General features: G+C 43.8%; 1 protein-coding gene across 8 annotated transcripts in view; it reads right to left on the bottom strand.

Annotated features, from left to right (window-relative positions):
* Positions 1-22,831, bottom strand: part of LOC139761687 (uncharacterized) — a 312,428-nt gene extending 289,597 nt beyond the window's left edge. For 2 of the 8 annotated variants that reach the window (XM_071686115.1, XM_071686079.1), the window contains exon 1: positions 8,876-9,001. The gene's annotated coding sequence lies outside the window, so the exon portion shown is untranslated. Of the gene's footprint in view, positions 1-8,255; positions 8,402-8,681; positions 8,792-8,875; positions 9,002-22,812 lie in introns of those variants that run through there. The other 6 variants (XM_071686125.1, XM_071686070.1, XM_071686090.1 and 3 more) reach the window with 4 other exon arrangements.
* Positions 22,832-23,225: the final 394 nt, after the last annotated feature.

Here is a 23,225-nt window from a genome sequence, read left to right as displayed (position 1 = left end):
AATGGAAATCCTTCAAAAGGGTGGTCACAGCAACAGAGTCTCCATGACTAAAGAACTCCAGTGCCACTTCTTAGCCTTTACTGCCTCACCCTTAACTGGCCACTGGCTGATGGCAAGTCTAGTGCAGTGTTTGCAGAGGCTCCTACCTAATGTTCCTAAAGACTACTTCTATCTAATGCTCCCACCACTACTTTTACCTTAATGCTATTCAATTCATATCCAACCACAAATGGCAATATACATATATATTCACTGCTACTCATTATATACAGCATTCAAGGTAGAGCATAAGCATCTCAATATTTCTGGAAAGAACTTCCAACATGTTCATTGAAGTAAAGGATGCAAGGATATCACTGAAGGTTCTCAGGTCTGATGCTGGCCAGCCATTCAGTTATAAAAAAAGTCTATGGGTTCCACTCTCCATTTGTTACATTACCATTTTTTTTTTTTTTTTTTTTTTTTTTTATACTTTGTCGCTGTCTCCCGCGTTTGCGAGGTAGCGCAAGGAAACAGACGAAAGAAATGGCCCAACCCCCCCCCCCCCCATACACATGTACATACACACGTCCAGACACGCAAATATACATACCTACACAGCTTTCCATGGTTTACCCCAGACGCTTCACATGCCTTGCTTCAATCCACTGACAGCACGTCAACCCCTGTATACCACATGACTCCAATTCACTCTATTTCTTGCCCTCCTTTCACCCTCCTGCATGTTCAGGCCCCGATCACACAAAATCTTTTCACTCCATCTTTCCACCTCCAATTTGGTCTCCCTCTTCTCCTCGTTCCCTCCACCTCCGACACATATATCCTCTTGGTCAATCTCTCCTCACTCATTCTCTCCATGTGCCCAAACCATTTCAAAACACCCTCTTCTGCTCTCTCGACCACGCTCTTTTTATTTCCACACATCTCTCTTACCCTTACGTTACTTACTCGATCAAACCACCTCACACCACACATTGTCCTCAAACATCTCATTTCCAGCACATCCATCCTCCTGCGCACATCTCTATCCATAGCCCACGCCTCGCAACCATACAGCATTGTTGGAACCACTATTCCCTCAAACATACCCATTTTTGCTTTCCGAGATAATGTTCTCGACTTCCACACATTTTTCAAGGCTCCCAAAATTTTCGCCCCCTCCCCCACCCTATGATCCACTTCCGCTTCCATGGTTCCATCCGCTGACAGATCCACTCCCAGATATCTAAAACACTTCACTTCCTCCAGTTTTTCTCCATTCAAACTCACCTCCCAATTGACTTGACCCTCACCCCTACTGTACCTAATAACCTTGCTCTTATTCACATTTACTCTCAACTTTCTTCTTCCACACACTTTACCAAACTCAGTCACCAGCTTCTGCAGTTTCTCACATGAATCAGCCACCAGCGCTGTATCATCAGCGAACAACAATTGACTCACTTCCCAAGCTCTCTCATCCCCAACAGACTTCATACTTGCCCCTCTTTCCAGGACTCTTGCATTTACCTCCTTTACAACCCCATCCATAAACAAATTAAACAACCATGGAGACATCACACACCCCTGCCGCAAACCTACATTCACTGAGAACCAATCACTTTCCTCTCTTCCTACACGTACAAATATATCAAATATTTGTTACTGATAAAATACAGTATGTCAGAACATTTCAAGTTATTTGTAAATTTGTCGTGAATATTTCACTAACATCACTGCAAAATACATTTTCACTCACATCCCACCAATTAGCAAAATACATTCATATCCCAATAGCTGGTGGACCACCTGTAGTCAATACCTGCACAGTGTAGTGGAGCACTAGAAGTACAGCACACCATAGTTAACTGCTAACCCATTATTTACCAAGTTTAAAATAAGTTTAGACATTCTGATAAGTCTGGAAGAAATGCTATGCAAACTTGGGAGTCCATGATGTAAGTTTATCACTAGAGGTTAGAGATGCTTTGGAGCATTGATGCTGGTCAGAATCTCTGTTTAATAGCCAAGTCCATGGGTCTTCCTCACTCACCTGTAGTCACCATCCATAAAGATAAAATTCCATTCTCCTCTATGTCGGGCTATCCATCAAGAGCTATACTAATAAGCTGAAAAAGAAGCAATGTGATGGACAGAACAAAAAACCTCAACACTTGGACTGAGGACCAGGATCAGAGAAACATGCCTATGTCTACAATGATTATCCAGGTAAAGGTGAAGACACTGAATAATGACATGAATAAAGAAGGGAGAAATCATGAGGAAGATTTTGCTAAAAGACAGGGGTTGTATGAGAAGTTCAAAAAGCATCATGGTTTCCATTACATCTGTATCGCAGGGCTGCTATTGATGACACTGAGGAAGGTTACACACCTCAACAAGTACTTAACAGAGATGGAACTGGGTTGTTTGGGAAATTAATGCCAGCCACAACACTCATCAACAAGGAAGAAAACAGTGTTCAGGGTTCAAGACAGTATTAACTCTGATGTTGCTGCTGGTGGGAATCTAAGGGAAGTTTTAAGGTTGAAACCTTGTTAGTTTCTTTTTGAAAATCCCATGAGTATGTAAAGTCAGCATTGCTTGTGATCTAGCATTCTAATCAAAAGTCTTAGGGGCAACATAACAAATTCATACCAATGGGTTTGCTGGCTCTTTCTGTCCAGCTGTGGAACACAAGTGTGCCAATAAAACCTTAGTTAATAAAGTATTGCCCATTCTTGACATCCTGAACACATGAATAAAATGTTAGGGCAGAGATACTACAAAAAACTACCACTTCCTTGCTTCAGTCCAAGATATATGATCTTTGAAGAGCATTCCAACATCTCCTCAAAGGTAAACATATGGTGAAAGAAAGCCTTCAATCAAGGAATGGTGGAAGAAATATACCATCTTACATACTGTTAAGACAACATTGCTAGATCATGGGAGGAAGTTATATTTAAAACGATGTTGTTTGGGGCAAGCTATGGCCTCAGTGTAAGCACAATTTCTCTGGTTTTGACCAAGAAGAAAAAATATCTCAAATCCAGCAAACATCTGTAATGTGCAAAAAATGTTGGCTTCTACGAAATTCAGAAAAATGTAGCTGAGGAGCTGAAGGGAACTTATGAGGTCAGCTTAGGTTTGGCTGCTGCCCTCACTAATGATATGGATCCCAGACATGAATGTGCTCTGGCATTCTGTAGACTATTTGCAAATGCTTCACATACCTACACAGAGATTTATAGAAAATGAGGTGGGTAACACAGCTAACACTGGACAGTTTTTTCTAAAGGCCTATAAAAACTTATCCACCTCCAGTTATAATAATTGCTGGATTAGATGATTCATGAGGTAACACAGAAAAGCACTTATAAGAAAAAACAAATAAATAAATAAAAACCTCCAAGGGGAAAGGGAAGTGGAAACATCCTTTACTGTAACGTGCCACTTACAACCAAGAAGTTATCAGAAAAGTTTAATGACTTACACAAGGCTGTTCCTCTAATTAATGATATGGATTCCAACAATGAACATGCACAGGCATTCTCTAGATTCAATAACAGATTAATAGATACTTTACATGCCTAAAGGGATATTTCTGAAGATAGAAAGAGGTTGGACACAAAGTTGACATTGGACAGCTCTTTCAAACAACCTGGGGAAATTTTTCCACTTCAGTTAAAACAACAGCTGGATCAAATGATTCAGAGGGTGATGATGACAAGGCTATCACCCCCTTCCTTTCTGGTAGCAATTATTCCACTCATTTTTCAGTAAGCCAATCAAATATCGTCTGCATTACCTACGGAGATGAGGATCAGGAAGAAGTGGAGGTATGGCACAAAGAAGAAAGTTAGAGTAAGTGTTGGAAAGGGAAGAGATGAAGCAGAAAGAATGCAAGGGGAAGTGTGAAAGAAGGGTGACACAAAGTTTAGATGAAAGTGCAGTAAATGAAGCCAACACAGACATGAGTCACAGAGGTCATGAATCCAGGCTGGGAAAAATGAGTTATTTAAGAGTTGTATGTGGTAGGATTAGATGGAATGAAGAAAGTAATGAGGGGGTGTATGAAAGATTTGGTATGGCAAGGAATGCTACTGGTTACTGTCAGTATGATGGGAACTAACCCACTCAGACCCCGTTGCTTACAAACATGAGATGAAGGGTACTCAATTAACAGTAATCGAAGTCAGTTCTCTATCATGGACTCCATAGCCTAGTGGTTAATATACCAAGCTCCCATCCTCAAGAGTCCCTTCTATTCTTAAGAGGCTTCTGAATCACTTCTGAAGCTACATCCACCAGTCAGAGCCAAAGAGGTCATAAATGTGCAGGTAGAGCTGGGCCATTTAGTAGTAAGTGAGGAGTGTCTTTTTTAGGGTCACTCCATTGTGAGCATGAAAGGTCTTATGATATGTTGAAATGGTGTTTGTAGCTTTGTAGTGATCGAGGATGTCCAAAGCACAAGCATGAGTGTGCAACTCATGTTTGTCTGGAGTGTGGTTTTGGTGGCAGTCTGTCTAGTGAGCTGGATTTTAAGACTGAGTTGTGAGGTCAGCTGTTTCATGCTTGTTAAGTTACTTCGATGTGTAAATCTTTAGTCTGTGTTGTATTTGTTGGGAGGTGAAAGGATCTTTGAGTATAGGTCATTGAAGTGTGAAAAAGGTTTGAGTATAAATCACTGAAGTGTGAAAAATGTTAAGATTTTTACTTCTACTTCGGGGTTTGGGTGGGAGAGGTCTAGTGCTATTACACAGAATTAACTGCTGAGCACCATGAAGTGGAACTGTATATACCTTACCTTACCTTCTTACCCAAGGAGTCCCTTTTGTCCTTACAAGACTCCTGCAGCATCCAGGGTGCTGGCCACATCCACTGGTCAGGACCACAGATCCTGCACAGAGATGTGTTAGCATCTATGTGCAGAAAAAGCAGGGTAATTGAGTAGTAAGTGCTTGGTGTCTCCTTTATGGTAGCTGTGCCATGGATCTGAAGAATCTTGGAATATGTTCATAAAGTGTTTGTAATGTTAGTCTTTGTGTTGGAATTCAAGTCTGGGTTTGAAGGATGGTGCATGTTGGGTTACTTCTGTGTGTATGTGTTTTGTCAGTGTTATATATGTTGGGCATGGGTTGGGTTGATGGTTAGTTAAAGAATGGTTTGGATGCAGAGTTCTAGTAGAGTTGCATAGAACTAAGTGATGTGCATTCTGAAGTGAGTTTGATTGGGAGGGTCTTTGTTTCATTTTGAAGATGCTCAGTATTTGTGGATGCTTAATACCCAGTGATTGTTCTGAAAGCAATATTCTGTTTGGTTTGCTGCTTTTTTTTTTTTTACCTTTCAGATGGGAAGACCAGGCAGATGATGCAATATTCCAAGTGGAGCAAAAGAACCGTTTATAGAGGAGTTAAAGGATTCATTTACTTGTCCAAATCTAGTACCACAGAGGGTTCTGAGGGCACTTAGCTTGTGTGTCATATGTGATGCCTAAAATGGAATGTGTTCTGCTCGGTGGAGGAGAACTGACCCTTCATGATGACAAAGTATCAGTCTAAGGATAAAACAGGAACTGAAAAATTCTGAACAGATGTAGGCATTTTGTTCTATGTGAGGCATTGTTACAATTGTTACAACGATGGTGCTATTGTGGTATCAGGGTGCTGTGAGGTGACTGTGAGCCTGTGCATACAAAAGGATGTTCATGTTGAGGTTTGTTACTTAATGGGATGTCATGTAGAAAGGGTTAAGAGAAAGAACTGCTCACTACAAAATTGGCCAACAATGTTTTGTCATTGTTTTGGAGGGTGGTGTCAAGTATTTTTCTGTGTGAGGATTTTTTGGTGGGGAGTGTTAAATGCTCTGTTGATATCTACTGCCACAGGTTATGAAATCATTATAGTACAAATTGTGTGAGCTCTGTGTGTAGTATGGTAGTTGAGTGTTTGAGTCTGAAGCCATGCTGAGTCAGTGAGGGTGGAAGGTTTTGTCGTTGAGTGTTCGAGTCTGAAGCCATGCTAAGTTGGTGTGGGTGGAAGGTTTTGTCTGATTCTGATGTAAACCATTTTTTCACCATTTGGATACTTATGAAAGAGGGGAAATAGGGTAGTAAGAGGCAAGGGAGTTGGATGGTTTGGAGGACTTTAGGATTGGTATTATATTGGCAAGCTTCCAGATGTTTGGGATTTTGTTGTGTTGCCAGGAGTAAATGAAGATATCTGTATGTGTTTGGAGTGCAAATGGGCCAAAGCATTTTATGTGAAAGTTTGATATGTTATCAGGGCCTTAAGCAGGAGAGTTCTTTATGGTTTTAATTACAATGCTTGTATCAGTGGAAGTGAAGGGTAGGTGGGCAGATGTTTTTGGATGAATTTTGTGTAAGTTTTTCATGACTTTTCTGTTTAGATGTTGGTTTGTGGGTGATTTTTGAGTAGTAGTGTGTGTGTGCGCTTTATATATATGTATATATTCTTTCTTTTCTCTATACTCAATCACCTTTTCCCACATTACTGAGGTACTGCCAGGAACAGACGAAGAAATGCCACATCTACCTATATCCATTCACATGCTGTCATGTGTAATGCACTGAAACCACAGCTCCCTATCTACAATCAGGCCCCAGAGACCTTTCTATGGTTTACCCTAGACACTTCAAATGCTTTGGCTCAGTCCTATGCCAGCATGTCGATCCCTGTATTCCCATCACTCCAAGTGACTCTATCCTGTGCATGTCCTTTACCATCCCTTAATATATATATATCAAAAATAAAAGAATGTAATCATAAAAACTCAAAGAAAAATACATGCCCATGTTTGTTACACGAAACATCCAATAATCATCTACTCTCTCTCCAATCCTCCTAAAAAGCATCCTTTCTAGACTAACAATGATAGGCTACGAAATAAGTGAATAGTGAATGTAGCATCTAACATTACCGACAAAAAAGAACAAAAATACATACATACGTAACACTATTCAGGGAGACTTTCACATCTTACTACCAGTGCTTTGTTAGGTCATTTAACTTCTAAGCACAACAAAATAAGGGGAGAGCTTTGAAGTGCACGGAAAATGGTGAGTAAAATGATTAAACAATATCCAATGTCACCAAACTCACAACTAAGACAACTAATTTAATTTCACTAAAAATCATCTCTGTCTTCATGAAAGCATGCATATCTTAGTATGCCTATATATCGCTTGAGCCATATGCAATAACTTCAACAAGTTTCTCAAGTACTGCATTATTACCAATTCCCATTAGAAAATGAAAACGAATTGTGAATTTCATATAAAAGGCAATTGCTTCTTTCCACAAAATATGCTGATCTACTCAAATAGGTAATCAACCTAACACTCCTGTTACGATTTCTGAGCAAAACCCCCTGAAACTAAAGTTGACCTGTATGTCCACTTTAATGAGGCATAAATATTTATCAACTATAAAGTAACTGCATGCAAATTCAGGTAACAGATAAACATATTTCATAACCAAAATCACTTCACTTGAATTAAAACAGTAATATACAGCAATTTACAATTCAAACATTATGGTACCGATTATACTAGCTAAAGACTTAATATTCTTCATACATCTTGAGCTAAAAATGGAATATCATGGGTACATCTTATCATGATCTCGAAAACTCTCTTCCTTTACACACTATCAAAAAGTCACAAACTTTATATGAATACTATGACATTCCTTTAATTAGAGATCTGTTTATGGTATCCACCACCAAATACTCAAAAATAATGAATATATTCAGTGCCCCAGAGTTCAATGAAAATATAACCATCTGCTTGGGAGATATTACTTCACAGAACTATGCATCCTATCCCTGAGATGATAACTACACTCCATATAGTCTGAGCCATCCAGCTGGCCCAGCCATATGGATTATATCACACCAGTTTTCTCTCCATCAAAATTTCTTAGAGAGAACATCTGAGAACCAAAAATGGAATAAAAAACAGTTTATACTACAGAAACCTTCACTTTTTCCCAAAGCACTGATAAGCTGCAAGTTATTCAACACTACCCATCATACCTACTTTTGGCTCAGAGGACTTAAGATCAGACCGATTCAATGAATAATCATCTATATACTGACACATACTGGTGTACTTAACCGCTAATGAATACATTTTGATTCACTATCAGTAAACATGATGCAGTGTGACTTTTATAAATAGCCTGCCCCACTTAGCAGCTTCTACAAACAAGTTTCTCCTACAATGACAACATTTGATCTAGAGCAAAACCAACCGCAGTTCTCACTCACGATGTGATGCACTAATGTCCACTCCTACATAATGATCAGGTCCCGCTGGTGACGTGAATAGTGTAAGGTGAGAGGGAGGAAGTGTGAGCGTCAAGATGGCTGAATCGCGACGCTCTGAACAGCTGATCAGCAAAACACAAGAACATCGCTAAGCAAATCAACACGTGTGCAATAAATACATGCTAGTTAACCAGCGCCACTTTGATACAGATAGTCTGAATAGTCCGATCACATCATTGACTTTCCATCATATATATTGGATGTTATCACAGACTAACTATTACAGAGAAGGCGAGAAAAAACGTAAGACGTGTCACTCTCTTCAACCTTCTCATATCTTAAGTATATACACCACAGGAGACTTACAAATGAGAACTTCGATGCCTCCAGCAGAAAAGCATATAACCCACCTATTTCAGATGCCGGTCTCTAAAAAGTGACCGCAGATGTTCCTCTGTATGTGCTACTTCCCTACGAAAGACGAGCCAAAAGACTTAAGTTTACCAGTGAAGCAAAAACGTCAGTAGCGCCATCTACGCAATACGCGAGAATTGTGCACATATTTGGCTATAATATGGGTATTTGACATCAAATTTATACTCACAAATTGCCTTTCATACGAAATGTTTTATTTTCTTCTTCCAAAGAGGATGTTAATGCGAAGGTAATAGTAGGCGTTCCTTGTGATATCAACTGTTTACGTCTGTGTTTACATCTATCAGCTGAAGAGGAAGTTTAAACTGTGCGGTCCACGCAACACAGGTAAATATTGTGCCAAACGCGCGTAATTCAAAATGTTTGCACTCTTCGCGGCGGCGATCCGATACACTTTGCCGGGTATCGATCCTGGTGGGGGAGTCTGAGTGGCACTAAACGGTAAGCGCCAGGGTCTTTATAACGTCACGCATCCCTGCCATCCCGGGAAGTGAGTACTAACCACGCAACGTTGACAAGGTATCGATCAGTCCGGCGTGAGCCAACACCATACACCGTATCAACATGATGCCAGCAATTCCATGTACAGCAAAGCCCGTATCGTTACGTAATTAGATTTTTATGATAATCTAATCAGATTTTATTATTTCTCATTACATAAAGTGGAAAAAGTTACAAAGTCTCTTGTCCTTTAAAACAAATATTTGCACGTGCCACTTGGTTAAAGCTAAGGGAAGTGTCACCGGCTCTAGAATTTACTATAATTTCAGGGTGACCCTTGAAGATCACCTGGCGCGGACGTAGACTGAAACAGAAAACTGTGTCTCACCAACAGTAGGGGCAACAGGTGGGTCCCAGACCAGCCTTCCTTCAACTGTTGACTGGGATTCCCATGTATTTCTTTTTCATAATCCGCTGGAAATAAAGAGCGAATGTAGATCTCAAATTTCGAGGTGAGTTTCTAATACAACGAGGCACAATTAGCTGAACCAGGGAGTGGACGACGCCCAGCTGAAGTCCTATACTGGCCTCCCAGTATAGGAATAAATTTGGTATCTGGTAACTTATAAATAATAATAATAATAATAATAATAATAATAATAATAATAATAATAATGATAATAATAATAATAATAAATAATATTAATAATAATAATAATAATAATAATAATAATAATAATAATAATAATAATAATAATAATAATCCCTGGGATAGGGGAGAAAGAATACTTCCCACGTATTCCCTGCGTGTCATAAAAGGCGACTAAAAGGGGAGGGAGCGGGAGGCTGAAAATCCTCCCCTCTCGTTTTTCATTTTCCAAAAGAAGGAGCAGAGAAGGAGACCAAGTGAGGATATTCCCTCAAAGGCTCCGTCCTCTGTTCTTAACGCTACCTCGCTAACGCAGGAAATGGCGAATAGTATGGAAAAAAAAAATATCATTATCATTATTATCATTATGATAATGGGAATAATTGGAAGACAAATAACGTTTCAGCGGGTGTTCTTGGTTAGATCATTGTTATATCTGAGAGGGAAACAGAAACACGTTATACAACAACATCAGTACTTTATTGCACAGAATATAAAAGGCGAGGTAACAGAGGACAATGGGCTACTGGAGGTGGAGGTTTATGGTGTGGCGAAGAGTGCAGGCCGCAAGGAAGAGAACACCACAGTGGCTTCTCTGAGCCAGCGTCCTGGTAGGAGACGTCAAGGTGCTAGTAAGTGGGCTTGTGTGTCCCAGGCCAGCTTGACTGACTTCTTTCTGTTGTTTGAGATTAAACCTTCCTCCAACTCATAAGGTGCGGGCCCTGTGCTATAGGGCGGCCCGCCGGTGGTGAGGGACCTAAGCACTGGGCCTATGGGGTTGGGCTTATCCGAACCGGCCATCAGGAGAGCCAGGCTCCCTCTGACTTCCTTCCGTGATGCCCGGGTATATAAGAGGCGGCGAGGTCAGGTTTGGGAGGGGTAGCTATTCCCAAAGGGAACTAGAGACGTCGAAGCCGAATGTCGCAAGCCTCTCTCTCTCTCTCTCTCTCTCTCTCTCTCTCTCTCTCTCTCTCTCTCTGCTTCTTGACAGAGGCTAAGTCCGTAATTACAGTGGCAGTTTTTGAACTGCCATCGTCGAACATCGAGTATGGATGTCTGGGATTAATATTGCTAGTGAGGCCTTGGGTTGGATCAGCAAAATCATTTCTTAGGAGATTTATTAGGTCAGGTGACGTCAACCGCTGTGACCTGCCTACGAGTCAGAGCGTCGTCAGAAACACTTAGAGATGCGACAGTGGGTCGCTACAGAGGTTAATGAAAGGGAAAAGGAAAAGACAAGGAAGAGTATTTATACATTCTATAGAAAGTGAAAAACTTTTCTTTTAAAAAGCGTCAGGCCATAGTTAATGGGAAAGACATGAGAGGGTAGAGGGTCAAAAAGCTCTGATATGTAGGAAGAGAAACAGTTATCAGAATGGCCCTCCCCTGAGTTGCCGACGGCTACTATGTATGTAATCATATAACGCAGCAGTGTGGTCTAGCTAATAGTGGGGGTACACAAGCAGCCAGTTCTCGAGACCAAAAACCAAAGTAATACCTCTAAAATAGGGAAATTGAACCAACATTGCAGTGCAGGGCAACTGGATCAAGTTTTGATGTTAGCCTGGGAGGGTTCATAAATTGGACCGCTTTCGACTCGACTCTGTCAAGTAAGGATGCACAGCTAGAGCCAACTCTAAGATGTGAGAGCAGTACTCCATACAAGGACGCATCAATCCTTTCTATAAATGGAACAACTGTTCGGAAAACAAAATTCCACATCTAAATAAGGCAGACTTTGCTATTCCCGTTATGAGAAGTTTCCAAGGTAGTGTGGATGGTACAGTAATACTAAGTATGTTCTTTGAGTTAAGAGGGGGGTTTACAGATCCTTCAAAGGAGAGAGGAAAGGTGTGAGTTTACTGATGAAGTTGTACCAAGACGAGATGCAGATCGAGTAAGAGAGAAAAGAGCAGATTTGAAGGATGTGGAGGAATGCAAGGGTATGTCGTCAGCGTATGAACGCATCTGATTTTTGTGAAGAAAGTAAATCGTTGATGAAAAGAAGAAAAAGTGTGTGAGACAGTACAGAACCTTGAGGGACACCGCTGTCGTTGGAGAAAAGGGGAAAGCCAGATCCATCAGTAACCACTGAGATAAATCGGCCAGAGAGGATGCTAGATATGAAGGAGCAAAGTGAGGGAGGGAAGCTAAAATGGGGATACTTAGAGATCTGACCCCGATTCCACACCCTGTCAAAAGCTTTGAATTTATTAAAGGCAATTACAGTGGATTCCCCAAAATCTTTCAGGGACGAAGACCAGACGTTAGTAAGATAGGAGAGAATATCACCAGTGGATCTCAAAATGTCTCTAAGGGTTTGGGAGATGAGGAGGATTCAAAGACTGGAAACAGAAGATGTCGATACAACAGGACGTTATTTAGAGGGGTTAGAATGATCCTCCTCCTCAGGTATGGGGTGAACCAACGCATGCTTCAATAAAGAAATGTTCTATTTTTTTTCTTTTTTCAAAGAAACGGAATAGGTACAGGTTCGGAGGCACACTCTATCAGGACACGGGAATGGATGCCATCAGGACCACAAGCCTTGCTTGTGTCCAGAGAAAGAAGCGCTTTTCGGACAGTTAAAAAGAGATATGGGGATGGGGCATAAGACTGGTTGGAGGAGTATCAATAGGTGAAGGAATGTTAGAGTCATCCAAGGTAGAGTTAGAGGAGAAACGGGAACCAGAGTTGCTTTGTCTATGGGAGAGACAGCTATAGTACTGTCAGAAAGGAAGAGTGAGGGAAAGATGGAGCGACAGAAGTAGTTTGCGATGCCCTTGGCTAAAGACCAGAGAGACCTATCAGCAGATGACGAGGAGAGGTTATCGCACTTCCTCTGAATAAAGGGAAGCTTTGCATCAAGGACAACGTGCTTGCAATGATTACGGGCAGTGATAAATACTGAATGGGAGTTGAAGGAAGGAGAGTTTTCCAAGCCCGATATGCCTGATCCATTGCTTGAATGGCTTCAAAACGGGAACGGTTGAATTATGGATTGGATGAAGAGATCATCTTGGAGGAAGAGGGGATAAATGCTTCCATTCCCACAACATTTCCTGCTATGCGTTTGCCGGAGACAGTAGCATCACCACATGAGACAGTAATTCACCCAAGAAAACTCTTCAAAGAATTTTCGTACGTTATTCCACCCAGTTTTGATGAGGTGCTAATATTCATTTACATTTAGAGGGGGCTTGGGAGAAAACACAGATCTGAAAAGAAAATACTGAACTCCTTCCACATCACGCTAGCGCTCTTGAACAGACTTAATTACTAACAATAAAAAAAATCGATAAAGTGTTTGTTTGACGGTGATCTAAATGTGCTTACAGGAATGAGAACGATGAAAATGAACTTGTCTATCATCATTACCGCCATCCTCAGCTCCAACTGTTGCATCAGGTGTGTACATAAATCCTCTAAAATATCCCACACTCACACAGTGCTTCTTACTTTTTCTACCGCACACAGAGTCGAATTATCAGCTGAAACCAACGTCTCTATCCACTCCATCTCTCCACACAAAATGCTCTCACTCCAACCCATCCCATCATTCATATGGTATTTTCTTCCATACTATTCTTAGCCCTATTCACTTCACTCACTGCATCTATCTCTCTCTTCAGTCTACATGTGTGAGTTTATATCTATATACCTCCTGGTATATAGAAGGAACAGAGAATTGGGCCAGGTGAGGGTATTCCCTCAAAGGCCCAGTCCTCTGTTCTTAATGCTACCTCGCTAACGCGGGAAATGGCGAATAGTTTAAAAGAAAAAGAAAGAACCTCCTGGACCAACTTATCAACTGCCAACCGTCTTATTATTGATCTCTTCACAACACATTTCGTTTTCATCTTCATTCTTCCCTCTATCTATCCTTTTTTAATCCAACTATACTACGCACATTACCCATGTCTACCGCAATATTCTCTACCAGTATAACCCATATCATCTTGCGTTTCACATCTACTTCTCACCCTTGCATATCTCGCCTCTCAACTTCAACTTCCCCGTTATAATCCTCACTAAATTTTGTACTCAAATACTTAAGGGCAAGTTCATGCACATCCCTTACCAACATCACCCATACAGTACATGACGATCAGCACATCTCGCTCTCGTCTGAGGTAACGTTTCCCTCATAAAGACATTAGATTACCAAGGTGACGCCACACACCTTCGACGCACTCCCGAACTTCAGACCACTCGCTCATGTCACCAAACACTCTCCATACATAGAGTTAAGACTTCCTGGAGCGCATCTTGATCTATTCATTGGGGTGGTGGTTTAATACAATTATCAAAAGCTGTTATGGAGGCATATGGCACTGTATAGACTCAGATGTGGAGAGAGAAGGATACAGCCTGGTAATGAGAAGATCCAAGAGAGTTGGTAGAAAAGAGAAAGAGAGTTTGGAATAAGTTGAATATGTAAGAAAATGCGATGAATGGAAGTCAAGGAATGTAGTAGATTGGATATTTAATAAAAAAAAAAGTTAAAGAATGGTACACTTAAATTAATGGAAAGTATCGGTCGATTTCGAGAATATTCAAAGAATAACAACACTACAATAATGCAGATGGAGGTAAAGAAAATTAGGAGATACGTGCATGTAAAGCAGTACCAGCGTAGCAGACAAGTTTTGGACAATATTTGTGAAAAAACATTAAGGTTGTGACAAGTGGAGGAAGTACAACACAAGTGGAGGGGTACTACACAAGTGACGGAGGTACTACACAAGTGGAGGAGCACAATACAAGTGGAGGGGTACTCCACAAGTGGAGGGAGTACAACACAAGTGAGTGGAGGAAGTACAACACAAGTGGAGGAGGTACTACACATGTGGAGGAGCACAATACCAGTGGAGGGGTACTACACAAGTGGAGGGAGTACAACACAATTGGAGGTAGCAAAACACAACTGGAGGGGTATTACACAAGTGGAGGATGTACAACACAAGTGGAGGGAGCACAACACAAGTGGAGGGGGTACTACACAAGTGGAGGGAGTTCAACACAAGTGGAGGAATACAACACAAGTGGAGGAAGTACTACACAAGTGGAAGGGGTACTACACAAGTGGAGGGAGCACAATACAAGTGGAGGTGGTACTACACAAGTGGAGGAGCACAACACAAGTGGAGGGGTACTACACAAGTGGAGGGAGTACAACACAAGTGGAGGGAGCAAAACACAAGTGGAGGGGTACTCCACAAGTGGAGGGAGTACAACACAAGTGGAGGGAGCACAACACAAGTGGAGGGGGTGATACACAAGTGGAGTGAGTACAACACAAGTGGAGGGAGTACAACACAAGTGGAGGAGGTACTACACAAGTGGAGGGAGCACAATACAAGTGGAGGTGTTACTACACAAGTGGAGGGAGCACAACACAAGTGGAGGGGTACTACACAAGTGGAGGGAGTACAACACAAGTGGATGGAGCAAAACACAAGTGGAGGGGTACTATACAAGTGGAGGGAGTACAACACAAGTGGAGGGGCACAACACAAGTGGTGGGAGTACTACACAAGAGGAGGGAATACAACACAAGTGGAGGGAGCACAACACAAGTGGAGGGGTACTACACAGGTGGAGGAGTACAACACAAACACAAGTGGAGGGAGCACAACACAAGTGGAGGAGGTACTACATAAGTGGAGGGAGTACAACGCAAGTGGAGGGAGCATAACACAAGTGGAGGGGTACTACACAAGTGGAGGGAGTACAACACAAGTGGAGGGAGCACAACACAAGTGGAGGAGGTACTACATAAGTGGAGGAAGTACAACACAAGTGGAGGGAGCACAACATAAGTGGAGGGGATACTAAACAGGTGGAGGGAGTACAACACAAGTGGAGGGAGCACAGCACAAGTGGAGGGGATACCAAACAGGTGGAGGGAGTACAACACAAGTGGAAGGAGCACAACACAAGTGGAGGAGGTATTACATAAGTGAAGGGAGTACAACACAAGTGGAGGGAGCACAGCACAAGTGGAGGGGGTACTACACAAGTGGAGGGAGTACAACACAAGTGGAGGGGTACTACATAAGTGGAGGGAGTACAACACAAGTGGAGGGAGCACAACACAAATGGAGGGGGTACTACACAAGTGGAGGGGGGTACTACACAAGTAGAGGGAGTACAACACAAGCGGAGGGAGCACAAAACAAGTGGAGGTGGCTACTACACAAGTGGAAGGAGTACCACAGATGGAGGGAGCACAACATAAGTGGAGGGGGTACTCCATAAGAGGAGAGAGTAAAACACAAGTGGAGGTAACACAACACAAGTGGAGATGGCACTACACAAATGGAGGGAGTACAACACAAGTGGAGGGAGCACAACACAAATGGAAGGGGTGATACACAAGTGTATGGAGTAGACAAGTGGAGGGGTGCTACATAAGTGAAGGGATTACAACACAAGTGGAGGGGGTACTACACTACACAAGTGGAGGAGGTACTGCAAAAATGGAGGGAGTACAACACAAATGGAGGGAACTATATAAGTGGAAGGAGCACAACACAAGTGGAGGGAATACAGTACAAGTAGCACAAGTAGAGGGTGTACTACATAAATGGGGGGAGTACAAAACACGTGGAAGGGGTACTACACAAGTGGAGGGGGTACTGAACAAGTGAAGGGAGTAGAACACAAGTGGAGGAGGTACTACATAAGTGGAGGGAGTATAACACAAATGGAGGGAGTACATCACCAGTGGAGGGGGTACTACACAAGTGGAGGGAGTACTACACAAGCGGAGGGGGTACTACACAAGTGGAGGGAGTAGAACACATGTGGAGGGAGTAAAACACAAGTAAAGGGGTACTACACAAGTGGAGGGAGTACTACATAAGCGGAGAGTACTCCACAAGTGAAGATAGCACTACACAAGTGGAGAGAAAACTATAAAAGTGGAGAAGCTACTACACAAGTGGAGAGAGTACTCCACAAGTAAAGGTAGTTCTACACAAGTGGAGAGAATACTATACAAGTGGAGAAGGTACTACACAAATGAAGGGAGTATTACACATGAGGAGAGAGTACTATAAAAGTGGAGAAAGTACTAAACAAGTGGAAGGAGCACTACACAAGTGGAGACAGTTTTATACAAGTAAAGAAAATACTACAAAAGTGGAGTACTACACAATTGGAAAGAGTATTACACAAGTGGAGGGAGTACTTCACAATTGGAGCAGAGACTACACAATTGGAGGGAGTACTACACAACTGGAGAGAGCATTACACAACTGGAGAGAGCATTACACAAGTGGAGGGAATACTACACAAGTGGAGAAGGAACTACACAGGTGGAGGGAGTAAAACACGAGTGGAGGGAAAAGTGCACAAGCGAAGAAGGCAATACACAAGTAGAGGGAATATCACAAGTGGAGTGAGTATTACACAAGTGGAGGGAGTGTTAAACAAGTAGAGGGAGTACTGTACAAGTGGAGGGAATACTACACAAGTGGAAAGAGTACTACACAAGTGAAGAGATTACTACACAAGTGGAGGGAGTACTAAACAAGTTAAAGAAGCACTACTCGGGTGGAGAGTACTACACGAGTGGAGGGAGTACTGAGCAATTGGAGGGGGTACTATACAAGTCCAGAGAGTACAACAAGAGTGGAGAAAGTACTACACAAGCGGGGAGTACTACACAAGTGGAGAGAGTACTACAAAAGTGGAGGGAATGCTACGCAAGTGGAGGGAGTGCTACACGAGTGGAGGGAGTACTACATCAGTGGAGGGAGTACTACATCAGTGGAGGGAGTACTACACAAGAAGAGTACAAGTGGAGAAGGTCCTACACAAGTGGAGGGAGTGCTACACAAGTGGAGAAGGTACTACATAAGTGGAGGGAGTACTACACAAGGGGAGGGAGTACTACACAAGTGGAGGGAGTACTACACCAGTGGAGAAGGAGGTACACAAGTGGATAGACTATTATACAGGTGGAGGGAGTCCTACACAAGCGGAGGGAGTACTACACAAGTGAAGGGAATACTGCACAAGTGAATGGAGTACTATACAAGTGGAGCGAGTAATATACATGAGGTGGGAGTACTACACAAGTGAAGGTACTATACATGTGGAGGGAGTACTACACAACTGGAGGGAGTACTCAACAACTGGAGAAGGTACTACGCATGTGGAAAGGTACTACAAAAGCGGAGAAGGTACTAAACAAGTGGAGAAGGTTCTACACAAGTGGGGGAGTACTACACAAGTTGAGGGAATACTACACAAGAGGAAAGAGTACTACACACGTGGAGGGAATACTACACAAGTGGATGGAGTACTACACAAGTGGAGGGAATACTACACAAGTGGAGAGTACTACACAAGTGGAGGGAGTACTACACAAGTGAAGGGAATACTACACAAGTGGATGGAGTACTACACAAGTGGATGGAGTACTATACAAGTGGAGACAGTACAAAACAAATGTAGAAGGTACTACACAAGTGGAGGGAGCACTACACAAGTGGATGGAGTACTAAACAAGTGGAGACGGTACAACACAAATGTAAAGGTAGTACACAAGAAGAGGAGTACTAAACAAATGGAGAGTATTACAAAAGTGGAGGGAGAACTATACAAGTGGAGGGAGTGCTACACAACTGAAAAGAGTATTACACAAGTGGAGGGAGTACTAAACAAGTTGATGGAGAACTACGCAAGTGGATAGAGCATTACACAAGTGGAGGGAGTACTAAATAAGTGGAGGGAGTGCTAAAAGAGTGGAGAGAATATTTCAAAAATCAGATCGGAAAAAAAATGGTGGTGGCGGGTCTAGTGGTGCAGTAGGATCAGAGATACTGGGGAGAGAAATGATGACATATGAGAGATCAACAATGTATAAGATCATAGAGCAACAGCTGGGGGTATGCTATGATAACTGTGGTGAGCCAAATAGCGAAAAAGTAGAAGTGAAGCTAATGTGGAGTTGGTGTGGAAGGTGTATTATGGCAGCGTGGGAATATGATCATTTGCCTCGTCATGGCGTGAGAGCAATAATATTATCAGCTGCCTCATGACTGGGTGAAGACAGTATCATGATCAGCTGCCTCATGACTAGGTGAAGACAGTATCATGATCAGCTGCCTCATGACTGGGTGAAGACAGTATCATGATCAGCTGCCTCATGACTGGGTGGAGACAGTATCATGATCAGCTGCCTCATGACTAGGTGAAGACAGTATCATGATCAGCTGCCTCATGACTGGGTGAAGACAGTATCATGATCAGCTGCCTCATGACTGGGTGGAGACAGTATCATGATCAGCTGCCTCATGACTGGGTGGAGACAGTATCATGATCAGCTGCCTCATGACTGGGTGGAGACAGTATCATGATCAGCTGCCTCATGACTGGGTGGAGACAGTATCATGATCAGCTGCCTCATGACTGGAGGAGACAATAGGTGTTCCTCTCTGTACAAGACAAGGGAGCAGAGGTGAAGGTAAGCATGGCAGAACAATAATAAGTCTCCTTAACACAGCTGGTCAGGTGTTGCTATGTCGGGGGAGGGACGACTGATCATGTTAGGTAAAAGGATTAATGAAGGAACAAAGTTATAATGGGAAGACGGTGTGCAGATCAGTTATCAATACACTTACACAAGTAGTGCAAATAATTCAAGTAATAATAATAACAAAAATAATAATACTAATAATATCAATACTACTACTACTACTACTACTACTATTACTAATAATAATAATAATAATAATGATAATAATAATAATAATAATAATAATAATAATAATAATAATAATAATAAATTACGTTATTATAATCATTTATCAAAAATAATATTCATTTCATACACGTCCGCCATTCCCTGCAACATTGCTCTGCAAAAACAAAGATACAGCCTCACTCGCTCACATCTATCCCTGAACTACCATGTATAATTCGCGCTGGGAGGAGGAGGAGGAGGAGGAGGAGAGTGTGGCACGTATCGCGACTCCTGGAGTGTGCGGCGGCGGCGGTATCGGCTGCAGGATCTGGTTGCAGGAGTGCCGCGGGCGTGGCCGTAGGTCCCTCACTGTTACAGCCGCTGCTCGTGACGGGCAGAGGCGATGTCCCACGCGAGCCCTGCTGAAGGTGGACGTTGGAGATGAGGCACCACAATGAAACGTGCCATGAAGATAACCCGTCAGCAGTCACGCTGGGACTTCTACAGGCGCCCAAAGAGCGGCTTAAGTCTGGTGTCACATCGTAAAGACTTCAGATACCGGAGTGTTACTCCCGTTGTCGAGCGCGAGTTAACTGCCTGACTGACTTCCTGCTGTGATACCCGCTGCTCTGACCTCTCTCCATGCTGGAGGACTGAGGTTAAGTCCGCAAGAGCAGCTCTTCTCATGGAAAATGTCAGTTAATCTATAATTACTGCGGCATCTTCTGATCTGCCACTGCCAAGCATCGAGTGTGGATGCCACGGGTGTAGCCGTGGGCTGGGCCACTAAATTCATTTCTCTGGGGATTATTAGGCCAGGTGAGGTCACTGGCTGTGACCTGCCACCAAGTCAGGGCGTCGTAAGTATGGTCACTACACTAATAGTAATCATTCACTTTTGTTATCCACATTTATTTGTACTCACATCAGTCTGAGGTTTAATTCCTTAAATTCTTCTATACATTTCCACAACTCCTGCTCCAGCAGAAGGGCTACCTCATCCTTTGCTCTAGTTCTCATTACATTTCATCAACCTCACTCATGTTATTATGTCCTCACACTGATCCTCGCTCTCAAACACAACCCACACGCCAGAGCCAGCAGCTACCACGTCAGCCACACACCAGAACCTGCAGCTACCACGTCAGCCACACACCAGAACCTGCAGCTACCATATAAGCCATACACCAGAGCCTGCAGCTCGACGTAAGCCACACAACAAAGCCTGCAGCTACCAAGCAACACACATAACAAAGCCTGCAGCTACCACGTAAGCCACGAAACAAATCTTGCAGCTACCACGTAAGGCACACACTAAAGCTTGTAGCTACCACGTAAGCTACACACTAAAGCTTGTAGCTACACGTAAGGCACACACTAAAGCCTGTAGCTACCACGTAAGTCACATACTAAAGCTTGTAGCTACCACGTAAGCCACACAACAAAGCCTGTAGCTACCACGTAAGCCACACACCAAAGCCTGTAGCTACCACGTAAGCCACACAAGACCCTATAACAAAGCGTCACAGACACATCGGACCCTATAGCTGCCAAGTCATCCACATTAGGCCCTTCAGAAACAACGTCACCCACGAACCAGGTCACCCGCACACCATAGCCAGTAGCTGCCAAGTCAACCTCACATCAGAGACTGTCGTGCCACGTCACTCACACACCACAGCCTTTGAGGAACGGGCGGTGCTGTTACGGTACTCCTTGAGCTGTCGTGCATCACACTCATCCGCTGCGTCCTGCCACTCAAGAGCGAAGGAGCGGCGGTGTGCTGGCCTGGCTGTACGCAGCGAGTGACCGGTCGTCTGGGCGGGGGAGGGTGTTGTGTATCTCCATCAGTCCTCAGTCGAGGTTTCATCCTCCAAGCAACCATCACTGGTGGTCTTGATGATGAGGTGCTTCACCTGCCTCACACAGGCCTCAACATAACCGTTGGCATGCGGGCAATGCGGTCATGAAACGTGGTGAGTCACGCCCCAACACTTGAGGAAGGCACGAAATTCGGAGCTGGAGAACTGAGGTCCACCGTCCGTGAGGTGGCGGACAGGTACGCCCACAGTAACGAAGCTACGGAGAAGCTTGGTGGTGCGTGATGTGGCGTCCCATCCGTACTGACCAACGTGTGACCATCCAGAGAGACGATCGGCATACAGCAGGAATTCCTTTCCTCCGAGGGAGAACAGGTCAGCAGACACGTCCTCGAAAAGTCTGGACGGGGACGGGTTACACACCAACGGCTCCTTTACCTGGGATGGCGCGCGTCACATGCTGCCAGTGTTCACCATGTCCCTCGTGATGCCAACCCGCCACACCGTCTGTCTCTATACCTCGGTGAATGTCGTGAAGGCGGGACAGAACGGTGCAGCGTAGTGCGGCGGGGATGATGAGCCGGGCGCCGTGGAGGAAGAGACCTTCGTCAGTTGCCAGGCTGTCTCGTATTTTCCATGTCCCGTAATTCTGTTGGTACCTTTTTCCTGTCCGTGGGAAAACCTGCGGTAACGGCATCGTGGAGCTGACGGTACGCGTCACCCTGGGCAGTGACTGTATAGCTCCTGAATGACGGGGCCACGGAGGTGGTCGGGGGGGCCGCGACGGCACGTCCACTGTTCTGGCCATCATGTAGCTCCGTAAGGTGACGTCCGCCTCTGCTCTTTCCTCTTACGCCATTCTGTCGTGAAGGAAAACTGCGGTGTCTTCTTTAAACGCTGGAGACGTGAAGGTCTCCACACCGTCCACTGTGTGGTCGTTCAAAATGGGTACCAGCGGCTTGTGATCGATGAGGAGATCGGAGTGTGGCAGGCCCAGCAGATACAGGCGACACTTTTACATGACCCACACATCCGCCACGAGCTCTATCAACTCCACAATAGCATATCTTGCCTCCGTATCGCAAAGAAAACGAGAGCCACACTGCACCAGCCGACACTCGTTACCGTGGCGCAGAAGGGCGTATCCCAAACTTTTCAGCGCGCAGAACTCTAGGAAGGGCGGGATCGAAGTGGGCGAGAACTGGAGTCGAGCCCAGGGCTTGTTTCACTCTCTAGTATGACACGTGGTGGTCTCCTAACGGGCCGCCAAACAGGTAAAGGTCCGTGTTGGACCAAGCAGAGGTCCGACGATCTTAAAACGAACAAGGTGGTCAGTCGTCCACAAGCAATCATTGCTGGGGCTGATGAGGGAGCGGAGGGTGTCTGCCGCAGTTCCCGTGCTCAGGGGTGGTCTGCGGGCTGGCTCACGAGACCCACTAATGACGTGAGGTCAGTGATGTTGGTGGGGGTGAGGAAGTCCGCACTTGCACACACCTTACCTGGGTCTGCAGTTATAACCTCGGCTGTCAGTCTGTTTACACCACTCCTTGATCCTACTCTCCGCCATGAAGCAGTGGTGAAACGAAGACGCTGCTGAAGACGTTACACGCAAGTTTATTCGCAAACAAACAAGATACACGAGCGAAATTAAGCAAAACATGAGCGAGCGAGTTAAATGTCCAAGACCTTACCGTTTCTGCCGCCAGAGTGCATGACGCTCGTTCAAAACAAGTGGGAGACGAGCGTACTACAGTACATATTAATGTACATAAAATAAGCTTCCTCCAGTAACCTTACAAAGTTTTCAGTAAGGTTCAGGGGGAGAATGTTGTAACATGCGTGAGGTTTATATACTGTGGGAGTTCAGAATGAGTTGTATATGATTTTGAAGGATTAGTTAAGGTGGGGTTCT

Source organism: Panulirus ornatus, chromosome 3 (genome assembly GCF_036320965.1).
Source record: "Panulirus ornatus isolate Po-2019 chromosome 3, ASM3632096v1, whole genome shotgun sequence".
In the NCBI taxonomy this organism is placed as follows: domain Eukaryota; kingdom Metazoa; phylum Arthropoda; class Malacostraca; order Decapoda; family Palinuridae; genus Panulirus; species Panulirus ornatus.
Note: the sequence above shows the minus strand (reverse complement) of the source record. Positions and strands in the feature narration are given on the sequence as shown.